Source organism: Mus musculus, chromosome 16, assembly GCF_000001635.26.
Source record: "Mus musculus strain C57BL/6J chromosome 16, GRCm38.p6 C57BL/6J".
NCBI lineage: Eukaryota > Metazoa > Chordata > Mammalia > Rodentia > Muridae > Mus > Mus musculus.
Genome location: NC_000082.6, coordinates 43,064,075 through 43,089,872, shown reverse-complemented (window position 1 = coordinate 43,089,872; position 25,798 = coordinate 43,064,075). Strand labels below are relative to the sequence as shown.

The window sequence follows — 25,798 nt, the reverse complement described above, 5'->3', positions numbered from 1 at the left end:
CTTTTGCAAATTGGGATATTTTCAGCCTCTTCAACACTGCACTGTGCTTTAGTTTCTCTAGTAAAAAATATATATATATTGACATCTAAAAACTTAACCATTTGTGGACTGGGTTTTAATCTGTTCTCTACATTTTCACAGCAAACTCATTACTTCTGCTCTGTCCCATACTGCACATATCAGGCTATACCACTGAGCAATACAAAACCAATAATGATGTACACACAGCATTGATTATAGATATGAAACTCAGTGAACAATAACTTGCCATCAGTTTCTTACCAAATACTTTTATCTACTTATACAGTTATAATTTCACTGAGATAGAAACATTTGTACACATTTTTGTTTTAAGATGAAAATTTAGATGACAGTAACAAGTTCCATATATTCAACTCCACTGGAGAGATAACTATATGTTCCTAAAAAAAAAAAAAAACTGTGCTAAACAGTGGGCTATCATGAGATTAATAGTAAAAATAAAAGCACCTATGACTATTCCATTTGACCTTCTATCTATTTTCAGTCTTTAAATGCAGAGAAAGAAAATAAAGTATGATAATATTATGATAATATTACTTTCAGGTAATTGATCAGGCTGGCAAGATAGCCCAGCAGCTAAGAGCTCTGGCTGCTCTTCTCATGATACTAGAACTCACCAGCTTCTTCTGACACAGTCCACAGAGCATATACATACAGACAAGACCCTCAAACACATAAAATCAAAATTAATATATCTTGTAAATTTGGAGAAAGAAATGATTGAATAGCTTCTTACAGACAAATTAATACCAGGACATCCCTCCTTGCTACAACTACACTAACTCCCATACTCAATACAGTCCTAGAAAACCTGTAACACTGTAGACATCAGATTTCTGTAGTTCTTCCCAGGACTGGCTCCTTTACATTATTTTTGTGTAGAGGTTGGTTGCTACGTCCTCTGAAAAGCTACTCATGACTCCACTTCCTATCTTCATCCATTCTCTATCCTATTTTTCCCATTGGGAATACTACCTATGACTTTGCAAATATATCCTATTTACCTGTTTATTAGTTTAGTAGTCTATATATACCCATTACAGTTACCATGATAGATTAGATGCAAAACATGGAATCTTTTTTTTCTTATTCGGAATTCTGTCTGAGGCCTGGGATCAAGTCTAATTTTTTTTTTTTTTTTTCCATTTTTATTAGGTATTTAGCTCATTTACATTTCCAATGCTATACCAAAAGTCCCCCTTACCCACCCACCCCCACTCCCCTACCCACCCACTCCCCCCCTTTGGCCCTGGCGTTCCCCTGTACCGGGGCACACAAAGTCTGCGTGTCCAATGGGCCTCTCTTTCCAGTGATGGCCGACTAGGCCATCTTTTGATACATATGCAGCTAGAGTCAAGAGCTCAGGGGTACTGGTTAGTTCATAATGTTGTTCCACCTATAGGGTTGAAGATCCCTTTAGCTCCTTGGATACTTTCTCTAGCTCCTCCATTGGGAGCCCTGTGATCCATCCATTAGCTGACTGTGAGCATCCACTTCTGTGTTTGCTAGGCCCCGGCATAGTCTCACAAGAGACAGCTACATCTGGGTCCTTTCGATAAAATCTTGCTAGTATATGCAATGGTGTCAGCGTTTGGATGCTGATTATGGGGTGGATCCCTGGATATGGCAGTCTCTACATGGTCCATCCTTTCATCTCAGCTCCAAACTTTGTTTCTGTAACTCCTTCCTTGGGTGTTTTGTTCCCACTTCTAAGGAGGGGCATAGTGTCCACACTTCAGTCTTCATTTTTCTTGAGTTTCATGTGTTTAGGAAATTGTATCTTATATTGTGGGTATCCTAGGTTTTGGGCTAGTATCCACTTATCAGTGAGTACATATTGTGTGAGTTCCTTTGTGATTGTGTTACCTCACTCAGGATGATGCTCTCCAGGTCCATCCATTTGGCTAGGAATTTCATAAATTCATTCTTTTTAATAGCTGAGTAGTACTCCATTGTGTAGATGTACCACATTTTCTGTATCCATTCCTCTGTTGAGGGGCATCTGGGTTCTTTCCAGTTTCTGGCTATTATAAATAAGGCTGCTATGAACATAGTGGAGCATGTGTCCTTCTTACCAGTTGGGGCTTCTTCTGGATATATGCCCAGGAGAGGTATTGCTGGATCCTCCGGTAGTACTATGTCCAATTTTCTGAGGAACCGCCAGACTGATTTCCAGAGTGGTTGTACAAGCCTGCAATCCCACCAACAATGGAGGAGTGTTCCTCTTTCTCCACATCCTCGCCAGCATCTGCTGTCACCTGAATTTTTGATCTTAGCCATTCTCACTGGTGTGAGGTGGAATCTCAGGGTTGTTTTGATTTGCATTTCCCTGATGATTAAGGATGTTGAACATTTTTTCAGGTGCTTCTCTGCCATTCGGTATTCCTCAGGTGAGAATTCTTTGTTCAGTTCTGAGCCCCATTTTTTAAGGGGGTTATTTGATTTTCTGAGGTCCACCTTCTTGAGTTCTTTATATATGTTGGATATTAGTCCCCTATCTGATTTAGGATAGGTAAAGATCCTTTCCCAGTCTGTTGGTGGTCTTTTTGTCTTATAGACAGTGTCTTTTGCCTTGCAGAAACTTTGGAGTTTCATTAGGTCCCATTTGTCAATTCTCGATCTTACAGCACAAGCCATTGCTGTTCTGTTCAGGAATTTTTCCCCTGTGCCCATATCTTCAAGGCTTTTCCCCACTTTCTCCTCTATAAGTTTCAGTGTCTCTGGTTTTATGTGAAGTTCCTTGATCCACTTAGATTTGACCTTAGTACAAGGAGATAAGTATGGATCGATTCGCATTCTTCTACATGATAACAACCAGTTGTGCCAGCACCAATTGTTGAAAATGCTGTCTTTCTTCCACTGGATGGTTTTGGCTCCCTTGTCGAAGATCAAGTGACCATAGGTGTGTGGGTTCATTTCTGGGTCTTCAATTCTATTCCATTGGTCCACTTGTCTGTCTCTATACCAGTACCATGCAGTTTTTATCACAATTGCTCTGTAGTAAAGCTTTAGGTCAGGCATGGTGATTCCACCAGAGGTTCTTTTATCCTTGAGAAGAGTTTTTGCTATCCTCGGTTTTTTGTTATTCCAGATGAATTTGCAAATTGCTCCTTCTAATTCGTTGAAGAATTGAGTTGGAATTTTAATGGGGATTGCATTGAATCTGTAGATTGCTTTTGGCAAGATAGCCATTTTTACAATGTTGGTCCTGCCAATCCATGAGCATGGGAGATCTTTCCATCTTCTGAGATCTTCTTTAATTTCTTTCTTCAGGGACTTGAAGTTTTTATCATACAGATCTTTCACTTCCTTCGTTAGAGTCACGCCGAGATATTTTATATTATTTGTGGCTATTGAGAAGGGTGTTGTTTCCCTAATTTCTTTCTCAGCCTGTTTATTCTTTGTGTAGAGAAAGGCCATTGACTTGTTTGAGTTAATTTTATATCCAGCTACTTCACCGAAGCTGTTTATCAGGTTTAGGAGTTCTCTGGTGGAATTTTTAGGGTCACTTATATATACTATCATATCATCTGCAAAAAGTGGATCAAGTCTAATTTATACCAAGAATAAATCTGCACTCAAGCTGGACTTGGTGACAAGCATGACATTTCAACTATTTGAGAAGTTGAGGCAGAAAAGTGAAAAGTTCAAAACCAACCTTAATAACTATCTTTAAAAAAAAACACAACAATATAACAACAACAACACAACCCCAAACCAAGGCCAGGGATATAACTTACTGGGAAAGTGCTTGTATGAGGCCCTGCATTTAATCAACACTCTCCAAAAAGGAATGAGAAAACTATAACATAGCAAATTAATATTTTCTCTGGTTCTATAACAAAATAAAGTATGTTCACTCTATTAATGTGTTTGGAGTGGAAATAATAGTTTGATATTTATAAATGCAAATTTTCATTTTATCTTTTTCCCTCTAGCAAGGAAGTCTAATGCTTAGCTATCAAATTTTCTACTCTATAAATATGCTTGCACTGAATATTAGTTCACCAACTAGGATATTTTGTTCAGTGGTTAATACAGGTAATAATTGTATAACATGTCACTAATTGCTTTAAAAAATTAAAATTCAAAATTCTGGACTTAAAAGTTCCAATTATGAAGTAGGAAGGGCTAACAAATGCTTCCAGTAGTATTTCCAGCTATTCCTGGGACTGTGCCCTGCTGTCTCCGACTATCTTCATACTAAGAGTAGTCTGAAACTTACTTACAGAAAACAATGACCTCTTTTATTAGGCTCAAGTTGGGAGAAGTAGAAAGGACACAGGTTTCTGTGCTGGGCCAAGAGCTGCTCCAACTCTGTCAGTCATTCACTGGTGACATAACTGAGCTAAGCCTTGCAATTCTCTCCTGCACACATAAACCTGTCCTGGTCACTAGGGGAGTATGAATCTTGTACATATGGTCTTAAAATCCTAGGAAATGCTGAATAAAATGATCAGATTGCTCTGTAGTTTCAAAAGGCAATGACACTCAACCTCACGTGCATACTCTCAATCTCCGAAAGAAGAAAATCTGGAGTTAGTAAGGAAATAAAATCATGAGAAAACCATTCATGTTTTAGGGTGGAATCCAAATCCAGTAATTGGTATCATTATAAGAAAAGGAGAAAGCCATAGAGACAAAGAGGGGATTACCACATAAATATGCAAACAATACAAAAATCTAAGAAGAAGAAAAAAAAAAACTGGGGCCACCAGAACTCTGAAAAGGCACTACTCCTAGTAATCTTGTATCTAATCTATGAATCATACAGATTTCTGACCTCAAGAACTATAAGAGAATATGTTTCTATGGTTTTAAGCCACACGTTTTATGACAATACATAACCAGTCTCAGGTATGTCGTATGTGGTCGTTAGAGTCTACAAGCCTAAGAAAAGTAGAAGCATAAGCATCTTACATACAGATGATGACCCCAAAGTCTCTAATCCACAGAAGTGTACAGAACAATACATGGAGAAAAGCTTGCTGTAGCAACTCAGCCCAACAAATAATACACTACCCTGTATTTGGCCAAAGATAATACCACCTTTTCAAGACAGGGAGAATCCAGTCTGTATAACAGTAATTCATCACTTTAAAAATATAAAATGAACAGGCCTGTATTTTTAAATTCTATGTTATATTTTGAGGTGAATAGATAAAGATTATTTCATGATACCATATAGTCAATACCATGATTATCCTTGAAATTATTTAATAGGAAATAATTCACATCTGCCATCTAATGAGAAATTTCTTACGTTGTTGAAGACTGGATTTAGAAAGCAAATACACATTTTTTTTGATCGACGAAAATTTGAATATGATTTCAAATGACAAATTTACAGAGAAAAAAATCAATTTTCTTTTGGCCTAGGGAATATACTATCCTGACACTTGCAATGACTCTAATAAGTATACATTGCTTTGCCTGGGGCATCAGCATAACATGATTAAAGGCTATGTTTGAAATGTCTCCAGTTGAACACAGTGAGCTATTTCCCAAGTAACGTTGAAACTCAGCAATCCTGCTTGCTCTATAAGCTTAAGGTACCATAAAAAACATTTGTAGCCAATTTTCAATTTAGTTATTTACAGTATGTATATATATATATATATGTAATATATATGTACATATACATATTACACATTTATATGTATGTGTAAATATACACACATATCAATAGCACTATAAAGCTACATATAGCACTATATAGCTACAACTTAAAGATCCAATGTTGTATATTTAGTAATTCAGGACCTATTACAAACCTGTTTTATGAACCTAAAAATATTAAAATGGTAAAAAAATTTCTTGACATTTATTTTACCCAAAGAAATATTTATTCACAATTCTTATTAGAAATTAGAACTGGGGAAGTCCCTCAGATGCCCAAATAATACATAAAGCCATTAGTATCAGTAACTTTATGGTCAAAGATATATTGAAAGAAGATATTTACAAAACTGTGAATATTGTTAGTTTTCTTTATATTAACAGGTATTATTAGCAAATGCCAAATTTCTGATCATATCTCAAAATATTCTAAATATGTAGAAAAATTATACCTACTAATCAAAAAGACTTTATTTAAATTTTATTTCTTTCTGAAACAATGATCTTTGAAAACTTTATGAGTTCAGTTAACTTGTGACTATAGACCATGGGGTTCTCAAGTATAGTAAACAAATGCAGGAGGGATAACGAAGAAAACAATCCACACTAAGTGAACAACTAGAATTATGAAGGCGATGGCAAGTGGGAGCATGCATCCCAGAGCACTTTGGTATGTTGCAACTCAATTTTATAGATGAGGAGACTCCATCTCTGAGAACACGTAGAGCTGCCCAGCATCACAGCAGACAAGTAGCAGCGGAGAATTTACACCCAGATCTTCAATTCCTAGTCCCTACACTGTTCCTATTGAACTATGTTATCTTCTTCCCTTAAGTCAGAGTTTTGAAGTAAACTTGGCCATTACAGTTAGAACAGAAATTACCCTCAAACTGAAAGGCCAAATCTTTTTAATTCAGACTCCATTTTAGCAAGCCTGATCTAAGTTTGAACTTAGGTAAACTAACAGGCTGGTACTTAGCATTAGTTTCCAAGTTGCCCCCAACAAAACCTAAACCTAGCTCCAGTCTCTAGGCTAATCCCCAAGACCAGCGTTTCCAGGTTACACCCTCAACAAGACCAGTGTCTCCAGGTCATTTCCCCAACAAATGTGCACCAAGGTTACAAGCCCACCCCCTGCCTAACAACCACCAATGCAGAGAGGAGCAGAAGTTAAGTTTATGATACGACTCCCAGCACCAGCCAATTATGTGAAAGGCCACAGTAGCTTTCCAATTAGATGCTTGCACATGTACTCGCTGCTTGCTGCTTACTATAAAGCCTTGCCCCGATAGACATTCGGGCTCCCCACCACAAAAACCACCCTGCATGATGGTGGTGTGTTGGGGAAGCTAACTCTAATAGAATAAAGACCCTGCTGTGAGTTACAACACATTGGCTCCTGTCTGTTTTGGGGGATCACTAACATTTCCCTGGCACAACAAAGGAATAGTGATTTTTTTATGTTTTAAAACTACCTGTTTATTTATTTTAAAATACTGTTTTATATAAACTTACTGAGAACAAAGTCCTTTATGAATATTCCTGACATTAAGACTGTACTCTCAGACCAGTGAATTGAAAAACTTCGAGAAAAGAATAAAACTATATAAAAAATGTCATATGAGAGGCCTAACATAGATAGGAGGAGTCAGAGATAATCTCTGTGAAGACGTGTTGTATGATGAATAACATGCCATGTTACATTTGATAGTCTAGCAGAGTTAAGGATTCATGTATGACTAAGGCCTTCTCATAGTCATTCTCTATGCTAATAAATTCACACAATGCTCATTTGCATATATTACTTTCTAGCTTCTTGATGTTTCACCTTCTCGGTCTCAGAAAATTCATCCTAATGTATTGCTTTTATTCATGATCCATCTCAACTCTAGATTCTCCCTAGCAAACTCACAGAGATCTCCGTTCCCACAGACTAGCTTTAGCAATTACTCATGCCATGCTTTCCCAGCAACTGCCCACGGGTATTGTGTTACACACAGCTTCCATCAGTTGGCGATGCTTGAGTACTCTGCTCTCTTTAGGAGGAATCTGGCTTGGTGGCAAAGAGGACCAAACTGGACTCGGCATGTACTCCATGAACAACAGAGAAGAGAAAGGGGCACGGCAGTTCTAAGAACCTCATTTGACATTGATCCTGCCTTATTTTGTCATTTAAAGGACTGACTTATTTGTCTTCAAGTTCCTTTTGGTCAAGGCCACATCACATATCCTTTTCTCCCTAGCATCTATGTGTTACAATGTGGTAATTACCAAATGATAATGAAATAACATTTCCCTACAGTAAGTCATGATTCTATTTCATAGCTGCTCTAAAAATACTATCAACAATAAACCTCCTTTAGAGAAATGTATAAACATACATTATAACATCTCAATTCAAATAAAACATCAGGATCCAGTGAGATCATTCCTGTACAATAATTAAATGCAACAAAGAAAAGTTAAGGTTATACAAATATATTGGAAAAAAAGATTTACAACTTTAAATATGACAAATGTATATATTTTAAAATAAAGCTCACCTACTGGGATCCTAGGATTTAAATCTCTCCTTTAGAACACTGTAACATCCGGTACACAGTGAGTCCTGAAGCAATCCACAGCAATTAGTTTAGTTCTTACATTGGAGAAAGAGCCCCATTTTATTTCCCCCCTGCTAAGGAAGTGTATTTATCATATTCTACAACAGCTCACAGTTTGTTATACATTAACTGCTCATTCTCTGTGCCAATAAGACTATGCTGGAACAGTAAATGAATTTGGTACATTCATTGAAATGTGCAAACCACAGGCTACCCAGTTGTCTAATGATAAGAGAGCCCCACAGCCACCTGATCACCATTATCCGGCCTTATTTTTTTGGACTCGTGGTCAGTACTGTCAGGATCTGCATACTGAGAAGAATGAGAAGGAAAGGTCTACCTCAGACCTAATCATGCAAAGGGTTTTATTAATTCAGGCCCCGTGATGATGTGGCGAGGCTGGAAGGGGAAGGGATGTGAGATCTGGAGAGCTGTAGCTGCTGCTCCAAGACCAATGCTGGTTTTGGCACTTCTCTCACTCTAGTGAGTTGCAAAAAAACAAGCAGGTGCTAGCAATCTGAGAGACCACATGCCAGCTCCAGCTGCCTCAAACTGATTCAATTACATCTGCCTCAATAGTCCCAGGACAGCAAACCAGCTGAAGAGATCCATAGGTTGCAAAGAGACATGCTTCTCCTGAGGTGCAGTGGTCCCTGAGGTAGGGAGCTTACAAATCTCCATGTTGTGATGGGAATGCCTTTACCACCATTGCCAGGCACAGGAGAAAAGATGGGGTGTGTTTGATTCCTATTCACTTTAAAACTAAAAACTGGTTGGCAAGAGCAATAAAAGCTCTTTTGAGTTAAAAAAAAATACAAACAAACTGGACAATAGGTGAAATCTTAAGGATACCTTGAAGCAGCATAATTTTGTGAGAACATTTCCCAAGCCATTGGGCACAGCACATTTACAGAACATGCTCTTGGGATCCGGACTTCGCTCCAAACCTTGTTTGTACAAAAAGGGGCCAAGCAGCTGGGAAATTCTGGAGTGGAGTGTGTCCTCATTAGTTCCCATCTGCCACCAGAACTCAGCTCATGGCAAGTTTGGCTAAGTCCTGGTGTACTCAGGTCCAAATGTGGGTCAGTTTTAATTACACTATACAGAATTCAGCATGCAGTTTTTAAATCCTTATTATACAGAACAGAGGAGTGGGCTTGTCTCCAGCTAATCAATTTTTTAAAAGTACATATATAAAATTTTAAACCAGGCTAGACAGACAGTGGGTAGAAAAAAATCTTATGCGTATAATGGTTACTTAAGAAAATTATTAGTGAAATTGGGTCATGAGCTAGTTCTGTTTTGAATGTGAGAAACACAATGTTTCCAATGGTAAGATGCTAAACTTATGCAAGGTACATAATCTCCTGTATTTTAGTGTGGACGAGTAAGCAAAGGCTGTGGCCAGGCTACAGCACACGCCAACAAAGGCTCTCACTGAAGTGCCAGCTCCCTTCACTGCCTACCAGTTATGGCGTGGCTTTACATTAAACAGAAAAGTGGAAAAGGTGAGAAAACAAGGGTGAGGGCAGAAGAGAGAGACAAAAGGAGGGAAAGACCGAGGGAGAGGAGAGAAGGGAGGAAGGAAGACAGCACACGATAGGAACACACATACAGAGTGACACCACAGACTCAAGTTGTGTACTGGTTCATAGTACCTCTTGCAGCCACAGAGTGGGTCTCAGAGTAAGTAAGTAAGTCCTTGAGGCATGTGCATAGACTTCATCTATCCGAAATTTCACCGAATAGGGAAAGTAAAGGCACTAAGCTTTTCTAGATAACCATTGGCTAAATGTCAGGAGAGAAGAAAACAAGCAGTTGATGATTGCCATTGATACAGTAACAATAGTGTCTGAATTTGACATAACCCTAGTTACAAAACAAAACACAGCCATGGATATGATGTTCCTTTGACTTAGTTATGAAGTTTATCTTAAAAATAACATCTAAATAGGTTCAGACCTAGTATTTACTAGCTGTGTACTATGAACAAATTGCTAGTATTCTACTCTAAAAGCACTATCAGTAAGACACACCTGTGTATGAACACATACATATTTAATTCTGTAGAGGAAGTTAACATTGACCTATATTTGGGTCCGAGTACACCAAGTCACTCAAATATTAATACAACAATTCCAAGTAAATTGTCTCAATAAAAACAAAACAATCGTGCTGGGAACTGGAAAAAATGGCCCAGCAGTTAAAAGAGCTTGGGGCACTTCCAGACCAATGTTCCATTACCAAACCCATGTTGAGTAGATCACAAATACCTGTAACTGTACCTCCAGGATATCTAACACTCTTCTGGACTCTGCAGGCTCCCACACATATGTGGTAAACCCGCGCATGTGCACACACACAGAGACGATATATTTATAAAAACCCAAATTTGACATTGAACTTCTAATTTTTAATACTAAGAAATATGAAATTATATATATATACATATATATATCTTCATTGGGGCTATATGATTTGTGCTCTATAAAAAAAGGAATTTGAACATGAGGCAATAAATATAAATAGAGGGGAGGCACTGTGAAGAGACATTAGGGAAAGATGTGAACCCATAAGTCAAAAGAGAAGGTTGGGGAATATATTCCCCCCTCGACTGCAGAGAAGTGATCAAGGCTGTTTATAAAATTTGATTACCTACTGGAAGGGAACAACTATTCACCTAAGGCACAAGTCTGGCTGCTTTGGAATAAACCTCTATTAGTCACAAAAAAATGTAAAATATATTGGGGGAATTCTAACCAAACAAGTGAAAGATCTGTACAACAACAACATCAAGTCTCTCAAGAAAGAAATCAAAGAAGATCTCAGAAAATAAAGAGATCTCCTATGCTCATGGATTGGCAGAATTAACATAGTAAAAATGGCCATCCTACCAAAGGCATTCTATAGATTCAATGCAATCCTCATCAAAATCCCAACACAATTCTCCAAAGACATGGGCATGGAAAGAGCAATTCTCAAATTCATCTGGGAAGAAAAAAAAAAACCCAGAATAGCAAAAACAATACTTAACAATAAGAATGGCTGGGGGAGTCACCGTACCTAACCTTAAGCTTTACTACAGAGCAATAGTGAGAGAAACTGAATGGTATTGGTAAAGACAGACATGTTGATCAATGGAATAGAATTGAAGACCGAGAAATAAAACCACACACTTGATCTTTGACAAAAAAGCCAAACATACAATGGAAAAAATGAAAGCATCTTCAATAAATGTTGCTCATCTAACTGGCTGGCTGTATGTAGAAAAAAGAAAATAGACCCGAATTTGTCACCTTGTATAAAGCTCAAGTCCAAAGTGGACCAAGGACCTCAACATAAAATCAGATACACTGAATCTAATAGAAGAGAAAGTGGGAAAGAGCCTTTAACTCATTGGCACAGAGGGAAATTTCCTAAACAGAACTCCAATGGCTCATGCTCTAAGATCAACAATTAATTAAGGGGACCTCATGAAACTGGAAAGCTTCTGTAAGGCAAAGGACATAGCCAATAAGACAAATCAGCAACCTACAGATTGGAAAAAAATTCTTCACTAACCCCACATCCAATAGAGGGCTAATATCCAAAATATATAAAGAACCCAATAAGATAATCCCCCAAAAAACAAACAACCCAATCAAAAAATGGGGTATAGAACTAATTTAAAAATGCACAACAGAGGAATTTTGAATGGCTGAGAAGCACCTAAAGAAATATTCAAAGTCCTTAGGGATCAGAGAAATACAAATCAGAACGACTCTGAGATTCCACCTTTTGCTAATCAGAATGGCTAAGATCAAATCCTCAAGTGAGAGCACATTTTGGTGAGGATGTGGAGAAAGAGGAACACTCCTCCCTGGTAGGAATGCAAACTGGTTCAACCACTCTGGAAATCAATCTGGATGTTCCTCAGAAAACTGGAAATAGATCTACCTGAAAACTCAGCTATACAATTCTTAGAAATATACCCAAAAGATGGATGACTCAGCATACCACAGGGGCACATGTTCCACTATGTTCATAGTGGCCTTGTTTGTGATAGCCAGAAGCTTGAAACAACCCTGATGTCCCATGACAGAAGAATGGATATAGAAAATGTAGTTCATCTACACAACGGAGTCAGTTATTAAGAATGAGGACATTCTGAGTTTTGCAGGCAAATGGATAGAACTAGAAAATATCATCCTGATTGAGGTAACTCAGACCCAAAAAGATGTGCATGGTATATACTCAATAATAAGTGGATATTAGCCAAAAAGGAAGAAAGAAAGAAAGAAAGAAAGAAAGAAAGAAAAAAGAAAAGTGCCAAATACCCAAGATACAGCCCACTGAACTAAAAAAGGTCAACAAGCTGAAGTGCCCAAGTGTGGATGCCTCAGTCCCACTTGGGAGGGAGAAGAAAGCAACCTCAAGGGAGGAGGGAGGGATCTAGAAGGAGAAGAGGATTGGGGGATGGAGGTGGGAGAGGATGCAGGAGGCAGGGAGAGAGGGGAACATTATCAGGTATTGGGTGGGAGAACAGGACTGAAATCCCCGAGGGCCTGCAGAAAGAATGGAAACATGAAACCTCGGGAGGCAGGATGTTGGAGGAACCCTCCAGAATGTACCAGAGACCTGGGAGGTGATAGACTCTCAGAACTCAAAGAGAGGGACCTTAGATAAAATGCCCTACATCAAGGAGAGGGAACTTTAGAGTCCACCTGCAGCAGAAAGATAGGGCATCAAGTGAGGGATGGAGTTGCCATCTCAGTCACAACTCTGACCCATAATTGTTCCTGTCTGAAAGAACTGCAGGGATGGAAATGGAGAAAAGCCTGAGGAAAAGAAGGTCCATCAACAGGCCCAAAGTGGGATCCAGCTCAAGGGGAGGCCCCAAGGCCTGACACTTATTATGGAAGCTGTGGAGCGCTCACAAAAAGGGACCTAAAGTGACTTCCCTCAGAAAGACTCAACAAGCAGCTGAAAGAGTCAGGTGCAGGTATTTGCATTCAACCAATGGACAGAAGCAGCTGACCCCAGTTGTTGAATTAGGGAAGGCTGAAAGAAGCAAAGGAAAAGGGCGACCCTGTAAGGGGACCAACAGTCTCAATTAACCCGGAGCTCCAAGATCTCTCAGACACTGGACCACCAACGAGGAAGCACACACCAACTGATATGAGGCCCCCAATACATATACAGCCAAGGACTGCCAGTTCTGGTGGGGTGGGGGTGGAGGGGTAAGAACATTCCTGTGGAGACAGGGGAACAGGATAAAATCTGAAGTTTAAGATAGATAGATAGATAGATAGATAGATAGATAGATAGATAGATAGATAGATAGATAGATAGATAGGACCAATGTAACCCTGATACATGACACAATAAGGTCTAGATTCTCTGGTAAGGAATAAAGTATTGAATAAACTGAAATTTCAGTACCAGTTAGTTTCAGTCCCATCATCCTATATTCCAATATGAGCAAGTGATGACTACATCACTTTTGAAGAATTCTAAAAGTATCATGGGCTCCCAGGATATGTCTTATCTTAGGCATAGCCTTCTTAAGTCATTTGAATTCACATAAGTCATGTGCTTTCTTGATGAACTTGACTCTTGTAATACTTTTCAATACAAATAATCCAGTGCTATTCACACATACAAACTACAATGATTCCACCAATTGTAAATGCAATCTCACAAAATTTTTTGAGAAATGGAATTACTGTATGATCCACCAATTCCATTTTTGGTTCTAAGTAAAATAAAGTAAAATTGGGTTCTCAAGGTTTATACACGAGTTCACCACAAATATGCAGAAAACTAAAATGTATAAGCAATCAAAGAGTCCACTGTCAAGATGAATAATCAGGCAATATGTGGTATATACACACTGTCAAATATTATTCAGTTATTGAAGATGAGAAACCTGACATGTACCACAACACGGATAAACCCTAATATTATTCACTGAAATAACACAAACACACACACACACACACAAAATCATGTATTTTGTGACATTACGTATAAAGTTGTCACAATCATTGACACAAAAAGTAAAATAGTTTTCAAGAACTGAAGGAAGGAAAGAATGAATGGTACTTTTTTTTTTAGTGTTTTAAAATTTTCAAATTTCTAAAACAAAAAGATTTTATGAATGGCTTGTTGTGGTGTCTGATTAAGCATTATCTATATATTTAAAATCAGTAAAATTTAAACCTAAACAGAAATAAATGGGTAATTTTTATGTTACATGTATTCTAAATGATAAAAAGTGGTAAAACAATAAAAGTATATTAACATTTCTTCTGACTCAGTAAATTGATTTATGATAGTTATAAAATCTCCCTTAAAGCCAAAGAAACAGACATATCTTTAACTATTAACTCTGAGACAATCTATTAGACAATTCCAGACCAAAAGGACAGATCGCTGTTACTCAGATGGTTTTCCGTCAGTGTCTAAAACCAGTCATGGTGATGGCAGCAGTAGCCTTAGAAGTGGGCACATAGAGAAGAATGGAGTTTTAAGCATTTGCTATGTGCTAACAATTGCACTAACATGTGACACATGCTATCTAACATTTAGTGCATTAATACCATGTAAAATTTATAGTTTTAGAATTTTACAAGTGAGGATACAAGAGATTCAACTGAGTCCCATAAATAGTAAGTTGTGAAACCTAAAAAAAGCAAACAAAAAAACCTACTGATATATCTCCGCTGTCCTCGTTGTTGTTCTGATCCCTGAGTAAGTATTCTGATTTGTTACTGAGTCAAGCAAAGAACAAGTACTCGGTTGCTAAGTAAATAAATAAGTAGTTATTACTGTCTTAAGACTTGTATCATTATAATGTGCTCACCTCAAGACACACAATGCAATCGTAGAAGGACCTACAGCACATCTCAGCTGCTCTACTTTGACTTTACCTTTGTTATGTATTTGCAGTTGGGATTCAGAGGCTGATAGAATCCATAATTATAAATATGTATAGAATAAATATAGGTTCCACTCGTTCTGCTTAGTAAAACAACTACACCTTTTTAATATGTTCTGATCTTACCTGACCCAAAGCAAGTCAAGACACATTTTATTTCTGTGAAGCTGATGAGCTAGCAATGGGCAAGGAGGGAGCACAGTGAGTGTGCAAGGCTCAGGCCTGGAGCATCTAGCAGAGAGGTTGCTCGTGCCTATGCTCCAAAGGGTTTCCAAGGTGACAAGGAACTTAAGTATGGATGCCTCGGCCTTTAAATGTATAATGGGGAGAATAAAAATATTTTGCACGTAGTCAGTAAATATTCATATAAAGTAAATACTGGTATTGTAATTCTTGATCTTTAACAATGCAGATGAAGAGATTTTTACATCTAAGCTTGTTTTCAACAACAAGGCTTCTCAGCATCTAGCTGGCCATGTGAATCGTAAAGTAAAGCCCATCACTGTTCACGAATCATGCCTTCAGGGACCACAGGGCTGCTTCCCCAGTGCCAGGCTTGCTTTATGCTACCCAGCGTGCCTTGACCAAGTGCTCTGTACAAGGTACTGTGTAAGGAGCACAGGCACGCCCCTACATTCTCTGTCTCTAGTTTCCTATTCCCCAAGACAAGAGGTTAATTCAGGCCATATTATAATAATGTTTTATTTTTAAAAAAAGATTCTATGTGTGCTAATAGCAGGAAAAATACAGCAGTTATAAGACTTAAAATTTGTGTTATTAAATTCTAGTATTTTTAGTTTGTTAAGGAGACTACTACAAGCCATACAAACAAGTTTTCAATATCAGGAATCTGGGACAAGTGAATAAATTAATTAAATACCTTTATATAAAATTATAGCTGTTTGTATTTCACTTACAGAACTTTGCCTATGATAAATTCAATAATAGTTCAAATCTCTTAAAGATATCCTAGTTTGTCAGAACAAAAATAAAGCTATTAACAAAAGAAACAGAATTGCACTACGAATAACTCTGGAAAAACACCAAGAAGGTAGATTTGATTAAATGATAATATAGCAGGTTTAACATTTCATGGGTATGTTAGTCCCTCATCTAGAATTTATACCTTAATTTCATGGTTTTTCCCATTTCTTCAACCCCAACTGCAGGAGAGACACATGCACAAGTCATATCTCCTCACAATATACTCTTACACTTTCTGAATGGGCCCCACGTGTCCACTGATAGCCAAATGCTTTCAAATCTGTTCAGCTAAATGGATCAATAACTACATCCAGCCCCACACAGTGGGGCTGCCAACATGGTGAAATCAAGCCAAACACAAAATGTCTCTCTTAGGACGAAAAATTATCAACACGGTTTTCTCCAGAGATACACTATATGAGATATACATTATCTAAGGCAGTTGAGATATAGTAAAAATATTTGAGCATTTGAGACAGAAAAGAATTAAGTAAAAGTATTTGAAACTATAACCAGTGAGTGTTATAATGGCCCAGTTTAATAGCCCAAAGTCGACACCTCCTATCTTTCTAACTCAAGAGTACATGAAACATAGATACGCCACAGCACAGGCAAACTGCTAACAAGCTTAACTGTGCTGCCCCTCCTATGACACAGCTGTGAGCAACAACTGAGCAGGTGCAACCAAGCTTTGCTGAATTCCTGCATGTTGCCCAGAAACAACAACACTGCATGGCTGAAATTTTAAACCAGTGCAAACACTCCCACCCTGTCCAGGTTCATCTGGTGACTGAGACAGTGCAGAAGAGAGTAGGTATGCAGCCATCCTGACCTAAAGCAACCTTTACAAACAAACAACTTAAAGCACATCAAAGAAGTTTGATAATAAAACAAAGCTGCCAAAGACAGTGCTTCTCCACTGGCCTGACCTCGGATGCCAGTTGCTTTACCAGCACAGTCCTATAAAGTACTCTCGAATTCACCAGATGAATGCTTTGTAATTAAAATTATTCTGCCTCATCAAATCTTAGAAATGTGTGTCTGATTCTTACAGTGATATGCAATGCAATGTGTTACAAAGTACAGTTCTTTGGAACTGTCAATATTTATAAGACAAATGATCAAAAATTAACAACTGCATATTATGACATCCATAAGCAGTTTTAATGAACAAGACGTAGTAACTCAACAGTTAATACATATACTTGCATAGCTATAAGAAATTCACATACATACCTGTGCAGCTATGAGGCACAAAGAGACTTGCAATTTATCAAGAACTCTGAAATGGAAATCAGAGATGTCATGTAAGCAGAAATTAACTTACCAAACCAAATTCAGAATTTGTACTGATACAACTTGTGCAGATCAGCAGTGTATAAGGAAGATGGAGTCGTTGATCTTCATATGTTCCCACAGGTACTACTCATATATGTGAATGTATGCGCACAGCATCTCAGCAGTGTCATCAAGCCACTGAGACTCACCATGGCCTCTGCAATGGAAATGTTCTCACTAGAGGACTAGGAAAATACAAGTGAATTTTTTTCTTGGTGTTCTTCCAGGCCTAATGCCTTGCTAATACAAATGACTGCTGCTCTCTGAGACAGAACTCCTCCGATTCATCTGCCCTCACTCTGCTAGAACACTGGCGAGCCAACAAAGTGCTTCCACAGAGCAGTCCACAAAAATAATGCAGAAAGAAAACTTTGAATGCTCCTTTAACTTTGGTACAACAGATCACTAGCAGACTGAGTCTATGAGAAGCACTGCTTCCAAAACATGTGGCATACTGCACAGTGCCTCAGCCTGACACCCTGGACTACCTGCTAGGGAAGCAGGGACTGGTAGAGAGCCCCATGCAAGCCCAGCTTAATGCCTGAAGCTGACAATCACATGTGAGAAAATAAACAAACAAACGCACTTGAGTTTAGATGGAAGATGTACTGGAACAGAAAGGATACAAGCTAAATTCTCCAAACTAGAAGTTTCATAATTCTTTCTGAATGGAAAATGAAGTATTTATGTACATCTAAGCCTAGCTGTTAACAGCAACATGATAAGGTCAGTAAACTTTGCTCAAAGGGTCCATAGGTAATTATTTTTATGATAGCTCAATAAAATAGCATCACACATAAAACTGACGTGAGCATGAATTGGTAAGAACCTTCTGGAAGGTTGCCATATGTAGGTATTTACAAGTCAGTTTGAATTTTTTTCTCAATAGGTTTAGTTCTAGGCATCTGTTCATATTATTGGAAACAGATAAAAATCTATGTTAAAAGATACATTTAGAGCTGGTGAAAAGGCTCAAGACATTTGTTGCCACTTCTAAAGACCATAATTTGATCCTTGGAATCCATATGGTAGAAGGACTGACTCCTTAGTTCGTCCTCTGACTTACACCTGTGCCTTGATTCAGGTTCTAACCTACAAACATGTACACAATATACAGATTAAACAATAAATAAATAAACATAGAAGATAATTGTATGGTACTGAAAAATTATAAGAAATTTGAATGTCTTATGAGAGAAAATAAGTAATGTATATCAAGCCATATAAACTAGTATTTTCTGCAACTCCTGATATACCTTAAACATTTAAAATTTTATGGAATCTTTAAATGTATAGGATAATTGTACATTATGCAAGTGTGTATAATTTAAAGTGCATAGGGTAGTGACAATGAAGATATAAAAATAGAATATATACACATAAAAACTAAGACGTTGGACCTTGAATCTAACATCTAAAATCTGTTGAATAAGAGTATTTATTAACTATTTAAAAACTATTATTAACTATTTTACTCTACTTAGGTTCATAAATAGCTAACTGTTGATTATAAACTTTATTTTTATAGTAATAAAATATCAATTGTTAAGGTAGAGGTAAAAGAAACTTTACAAAGTGCCATATGGAAGTAGTAAATCTATCTCTTCTTTGAGAAATAGATTAATTCAATCACACATCAACTCCACTAGGTGTGCCTACAGAGAACACACTCTGTCTCCTCATCAGGGTACACACAGGGTCGTTGTCATCCCATTACTCTAGGATCTACACAGTAATTCAATAACACATTTTTAATCATTTTAGTAAAACTTATTTAAATTATGCAGAGTGAAATGACAGCAAGAACAACTCAGGACTGAAAATCTGTTGTATCTAGTACAGACTAATTTATTCACTAAACCAGCAAGATTCACTGAGCATCTACTGTGTGCAAGCGGATGCATTTATCACCACCATGTGTTAAAAAAATAGAGCACGACACATAAAATTTATGTCATGTTTATTCTTTCATACTGTGAAGTGAAAACTTACATATATGTAGCACTGACTGACAGCTCAGACTCATTAGCATGCATCACTTACAAATTACACTCACGAATTATTTTAAATATTTACATTTTTTATTTATGTGATTTGCTTCATGTTAACAGTGATCTGGCATAAAAGGAGATCAAGGAAACACTGACCAATGTAGGGTGGGGGGTATGTAAGACTGCCTTAGATTATGCAGAGCTACCTGAAACACATGGACAATTATTAACAGACTAGAGTTATTTATCAGCCACTTAAGTAAATAGTTAGTTACTTGTTAATCCTTCCAGAAGACACTGTTATTACATCACCAGGGAAAGAAAATGAGACAGGGCAGACCATTTCTGCTAGGCAGATAAAATGGTACCGCTCACAGAGTCTCTAACTAGTCAGTTTCAATCTGGGCTAGAGTCATAAATTTTATTCCCTCTAAAGTCAGTCCTACGCAATAGTTACAAGGTTGATGTCAACTGGGTCCATTCTTGTGATGTGGTGACAAATAAACAACCAGCAATTCCTGTGATCCCTGGCCCTAGCCCAGGTGTACAGTGTTCTGGGCAGTACCAGAGTTACCAGGTAGGATGATTAAGTGCTTAGAATTTGCCACCAGACAATTAGATTTCAGGAAGTTCCATATTCCCTGTATTTAGAACAGTGATTATCTAAATATCCTACAGGATTATTTACGGTGCTTCCCTTTATGGGCCTATAACAAAACAAGCACAGTCCCCGGCATGGCATAAAGTAAGCATTTCCTTACAGGGCCCTGCTAGTGGCATCATAGTTGCACAAAAGGGAGAGGATATCGTATTGTTATAAACTAAGGAACTAAACTAAACCAAAATCCAAAAGATAAAGAAAGCCTACTGGGCACAAAACACTATAGCCAAAAACTGATACAAGAGGCAGTTGTGAGCTAGATGTTTAGGGAACAGTTTCCATGAAACAATACATGAATAATACCCCCCATACCAACACAACCCAGCATTGAAAGTACTGTCCTTATTACTGAAGAGAACAACAGTAGAGTGTACTGTAAAGATAGAGAGTATTTTACCTTTAGTATGTGTACAAGTTCGATTTCTTTATTTCTATGAAATACTGTCTAAAACAAATTTTGGTAAGGGAAAAGTTTGTTTGGATTACAGATGACAGTCCATCATCCTGGGAAGCTAAGGCAGGAACTGAAGCAGAAGCTATAGGACAGAGCACAGTGTTGTAGTGATTACTGGGTGGTTTCCTCAAGGTTACTAAGCTATCTTTCTAGGCTAGAGCCATCACTGCTCACAGTGCACCGTGCCCCGCTTTATATCAACTAGTATTTGAAATACTTCACAAATACAGACACATGCCCCAACTGAGGTGTGCTGCTCCCAGATCTGTGAAGTTAACAACTAAGATTAGCCATTATACTTAGTATAAAATTTTTCTGACTATGTCTTTCTGTTGACTTCTAGTTAGCACAATTCTCCTATGAAAATTTAATGGGCCCAGATACATGTTGTAGAATAGAGAAATGTTTTTGCTCTTTACTTGTAGAGTCGAATTAGAGATGCCTCTTGAACTATTAGTAAAGAAAGTTGCTAACTCACTCAGGGCATTAAAATGGTCTCATCTGGGGCCCAGGAAAAGTGGCCTGACCAGGAGATTTAATTCAGACTATAAACTACTTCCATGACTAAGTATTCTAAGGGATATTTTACATGAAACCTTCACCCCTATGTTCTAGTGGCTTTGGTGTGGGAAGATATTCTTCAGGCTACTGAAGGAGAAATATAAGCACCAACACTTTTGCCTACAATGTGTCCTGCCTGCAAAATACATGAGGCCAATGAGGGCACAGAACTCATAAGAGTGGCCAAACAATCTCTGATTTTACTTACGGCCCACTCCTGAAGATGCATTTCATGCTAGACACTACCTGCATGACCAAAAATCAGAAACTAGATATCCCAGCTCGGATAAAGCAAACATTATTGACATACAGTTTAAAAAGATTCAATAAAATGACTCAAAATTATATTCGCTCTACTCAAAGATCAGTGCTTTAGTCAGTCATCAGAGGGGTTTCCTTCAGTAACACATGGGACCAAATGCAGAGACCACTGCCAGCTATTTCAGAGAGAGAGTCTAAATGAGATGTCACCATCAATTCCTCTCCTCAGATCTCAGGGAATCTGTGGAAGAGGAGGCAGAAAGAGTGGAAGAGACAGGGGCAGAACTGACACCAGGAGAACAAGGCCTGAATCAACTACACAAAGCTGCTATGAAGATAGGCTGAAGCAGCAAGTGCAGGGCCTACCCAGGGCAGCACAGGTCCTCTCTGTAAATGCTACAGTTTTGAAGCTGTACTCTGACAGGTCTCCTGAGGGTACAGGAGGGAGTGGGTCTCTGATCCTTGTGCCTGCCTGCTCTTGAGGTTCTTTTCCTTCTGTTGGATTGCCTTGTCCAGCCTCGATATGATGGTTTCCCCTTAACTTGTTATATTTTATTTTTTCATGTTTGGTTGCTATCTCTTAGAAGCCCCATCTTTTCTAGTTAGAGACAGAAAGGGAGTGGATCCAGAGGGAGGAAAGTTGGGGAATAACTGGGAAGAGTTTAAGATATAGAAACTATAATTAGGATGTATTGTATGAGAAAAGAATCAATTTTCAATAAAAAGAAAAAAATGAAAAAAAAAACAAATTTTTTCAAACAATGTCCTCTCTAACCATGTTGTCCCTCTCCTAACTTCCCCAGATACTCCCTACCTCCTAGTTCGTCCAACTTCAAGTTCTTTCTCAACAACAACAATAACAGCAACAAAAACTCTAAAACACAAACATCAAAAGAAACCAACTGGAAACTAATAGGACAAAATTTTATTAACATTTTATATATGTCTTCTTTTAAGTAGTCATTGATACAATGTAATTCAAAACTTTATTAAGATATACATACATTTCTTCTGGAATCAGCAGACAATTTGCTTGCTGGTTATTTTACTGTTATTACTTATATTGTTGTTATGTTATTTATTTCAATAATCAATAATGCCAATTATAGTTTTAAAAATTGAAGTACCTTACCTTCTTTTATTATTTAATAAGGAAATTCAACGGAAAGTAAGAATTACTTATCTAGTAATGTTGGAGAATTCACCTTTTTCTTTGTATGTTACTAAGCTAGATTCAACTTTTTATGACTAAAAAACCATCTTCCAATCATGTATCTAATAACTCAGAATGAGAAGTCAAAAACAAAATGACAATATCTGAAGTAATACATGATTTCCAGACTTGAAAGACATTAAAATTCAAATACATAATAGAAAACTCTTTCAGATCTTAGAGGGAGGCCATGTCAAGAGCAAGGTAGAAAAGACTGGTGAACCAAGAGAATGACACAGACATGAGATTAGTAGTGGAGGCACAGTAGAAGGAAAGACATGTCCTTAGAGTCAAAGCCAGCACTAGCGTGGTCCATGTGGTTTCTGCCCCTCCCCAGAGTCCCTTCTTTACCCTGCCTTCCAGTTACGCTCATCATTTAATCCTTCTAGTCTACTCTGTTCCTAACACTACACTCTCTTTCTCTTCTATTAGGCGAGCCTCTTCTCCATCTTAGTCCCTTAGTAGGTACCTAATTCTATAGCACACATATCGAAAGATTAAAACCTAGCATTGATACATGAGACAAAACATGAGATATTTGTCTTTCAAGGTCTAGACTACCTTAAGTCTCAGGATCTGTTTCTAGGATCATCTACTGTTTCTTCCATTTTTCTAACATTTCATAAATTTACTTTTAACAAATGAATAACATGATATTGTTTAAATGTGCCAAATTTTCATTATCCATTTGCCAGTGGATACAGGTGCTTTCTAACTTGTGGTTATTATACACAGAGCAGCAGTGAATACGAATGAGCAAGTATCTCTGCTTTAAGACATAGCGATCTCTGGGTATGGGTATGTATGCTCAAGGGTGGTATCACTAGATCTTGAAGTATGTCTATTCCCAGCTACCTAAAGAACCACCATACTAATTTTTCATAGTAGTTGTACAGGTTTTTGTCCCACCATCAACAAGTAAGTGTTTTCTGTCCCCAGCATGGCTGCCAGCATGTATTGCCACATATTTGATTTATCTTGGCCACTGTAGCTGAAGAAAGATAAAGTGCTAAAATAGTTTGAATTTGCATTTTCCTGATAAGTAAGGATGCTTAACATTTCTTTTTTCCTCAGACACTGGATTTCATCTTTTAAGAACTCTTTGTTTTACTCTGTACCTCATTTTCTAATTGTTTGTTTGTTTGTTTTCTTAATGTACAGGAGGGGTTGTTTTATTTTGTTTATGTTTTGTTTTAGTTCTTCATATATTCTAGATACTAAGCCTTCTCAGATGTATTTGTAAAGGTTTCCCATTCTGTAGGCTGCCACTGTGTACTAATATTTCAGAAATGTAAATGGTCTGACCATATAATAGGGTACCTAATGCCCCAACTATATATTGTATACCACCTAATAAAATTTCCGGTCCCAGAAATGGGTTATATTTTGGTGAACTGTTGGCCAAAATATGTTCCATGGACCTCTCTGAACATCACTGGCTATTGACTATTTTCCACAACATGATGGTAAGTTCTTGGGCCTAAGAATCACACTTACATCATCCAATAAGGAGAAGTAGAATCCACCTAGAAGCTTCACCCCCACTACCTAGTGTTCATATCGCTAGAAGGTACCCTACCAGCTCCTGTAAGAGAAAAGTATCCATAAATATCACCCAGCAACAAACACTGTGACCTCCACAGCAATCTGCCTGCAAGATAAATCAGGGTTATAATAGTGGCACAAATATTCTGGTAGTAAACAACTACTATTTGAAATATTCCCACTTTATGAAATGGTACCCGGCCCTACTAAAGTGCCAAGAATATGGGTTTAGCTAGGTTATGGCCTAGAGAAAAAAAAATCCTATTGTTTGGCAAAGGAACACAGCAATAAAATGGATCCTAATGATATATTACTATACCAACCAATCAGTATATTGTCCAACCTTTATTAATGAACCTTGTAGTAGACAGGTATCAACAAGAGATCCACAACTGGTCACTGTACACAGGGAAAGAGAGTTTAGGACACTATATGGGATGTCATTATCAAACGCTTCCCCACAAGGGTCAGAGATCTATGTAGAACACAATGATGTGTTAGAGGGACTCCAAAGGAACAGGACTGATGCACACAGGATCTCACAGAGACAATGAGAGCATGGAACCTGGACAATTTCAAGGCAGATAGTGTCCAGCAATGGAAGGGCAAGGTTGATAAGGGCCCTATACCCAAAGAAGAAGCTATCTGTAACTGATGCTTTCTGGAAGAGGGAAAGTAAGTTTCTCCAATGTAGTGCTACTGGGAATACCGACCACATAGGAAGGCCCTATGCCCAGGAGTCGTGGTCAACAAAAATAAACTTCAAGAGTCATGTAGATTTTATAGGTTTTGTTTGTTTGTTTGTTTCATTTAGTTTTGGGTGTGTGTGTGTGTGTGTCTATATGTATGTGTGTGCTAATTTTGGGTTTGTTCTAATTTTTAATTTTGGGTTTTTGGGGGTTAGGAGAAAGAAACATGATTGGAGGTTGAAATGAAGTTGGGTAACCAGGGAGATAAGGAGGATCTGGGAGGAGTTCAAGTAGAAAAAAATGAATAAATATAATTTTTAAATTAAAAACTTTTGAAAGGATAGCAGGAGCTCACTGCACTGAAGACATTGAATAAATTTTAGAAATTAATTATGTTTACCTTTCCTTTCCTGTTACCTGCTAATCAATTATCAATGGTTTCCACTGGTGAAACCTACCAGAAGAAACCTGACCTGCGAGGCAAGGGAATTCACCCCACCTTGGATTTCTCATGAAAGACAACCCAGTAGAATATGAAAGAAAGCATAAAGGCATATACTAAGACATGTACAAATGTCAGAGGCAAAGAGAAAACCAGGTTAGCTGCAGAGGAAACGCAAGCAATCAGCTAAGTGATTCTCACAGCAAAACTAGAATACATAAAGAATAATGTCTTCAAAGTGCTCAGAGCAAATAAAAACTTCAAAATTATACACTCAGCAAAAATATAGGATCATTAAAGCAAGCAGAAATCATGTTTCTAATAAAGATCAAAAGTTTCCTCATCATTGCCACTCATTAATGGAACATAAAGATATATATTAAAATAAACGAGTGAAATTCAGAAAGGGGAAGGGAAAAATAAAAGAGGGGAGAAGATACTAATGTATCATATTGGTAATTATTCAGTAATGTATT

The 25,798-nt window shown here is 37.7% G+C and overlaps 1 protein-coding gene across 40 annotated transcripts in view; it reads right to left on the bottom strand.

Annotated features, from left to right (window-relative positions):
• Positions 1-25,798, bottom strand: part of Zbtb20 (zinc finger and BTB domain containing 20) — a 758,704-nt gene that overhangs the window by 544,520 nt on the left and 188,386 nt on the right. For 33 of the 40 annotated variants that reach the window (XM_030249219.1, XM_030249208.1, XM_011245985.3 and 30 more), the window contains one exon: positions 17,404-17,449. The exons of the other annotated variants lie outside the window; for them this stretch is intronic. The gene's annotated coding sequence lies outside the window, so the exon portion shown is untranslated. The remainder of the gene's footprint in view (positions 1-17,403; positions 17,450-25,798) is intronic. 40 annotated transcript variants of the gene reach the window in all.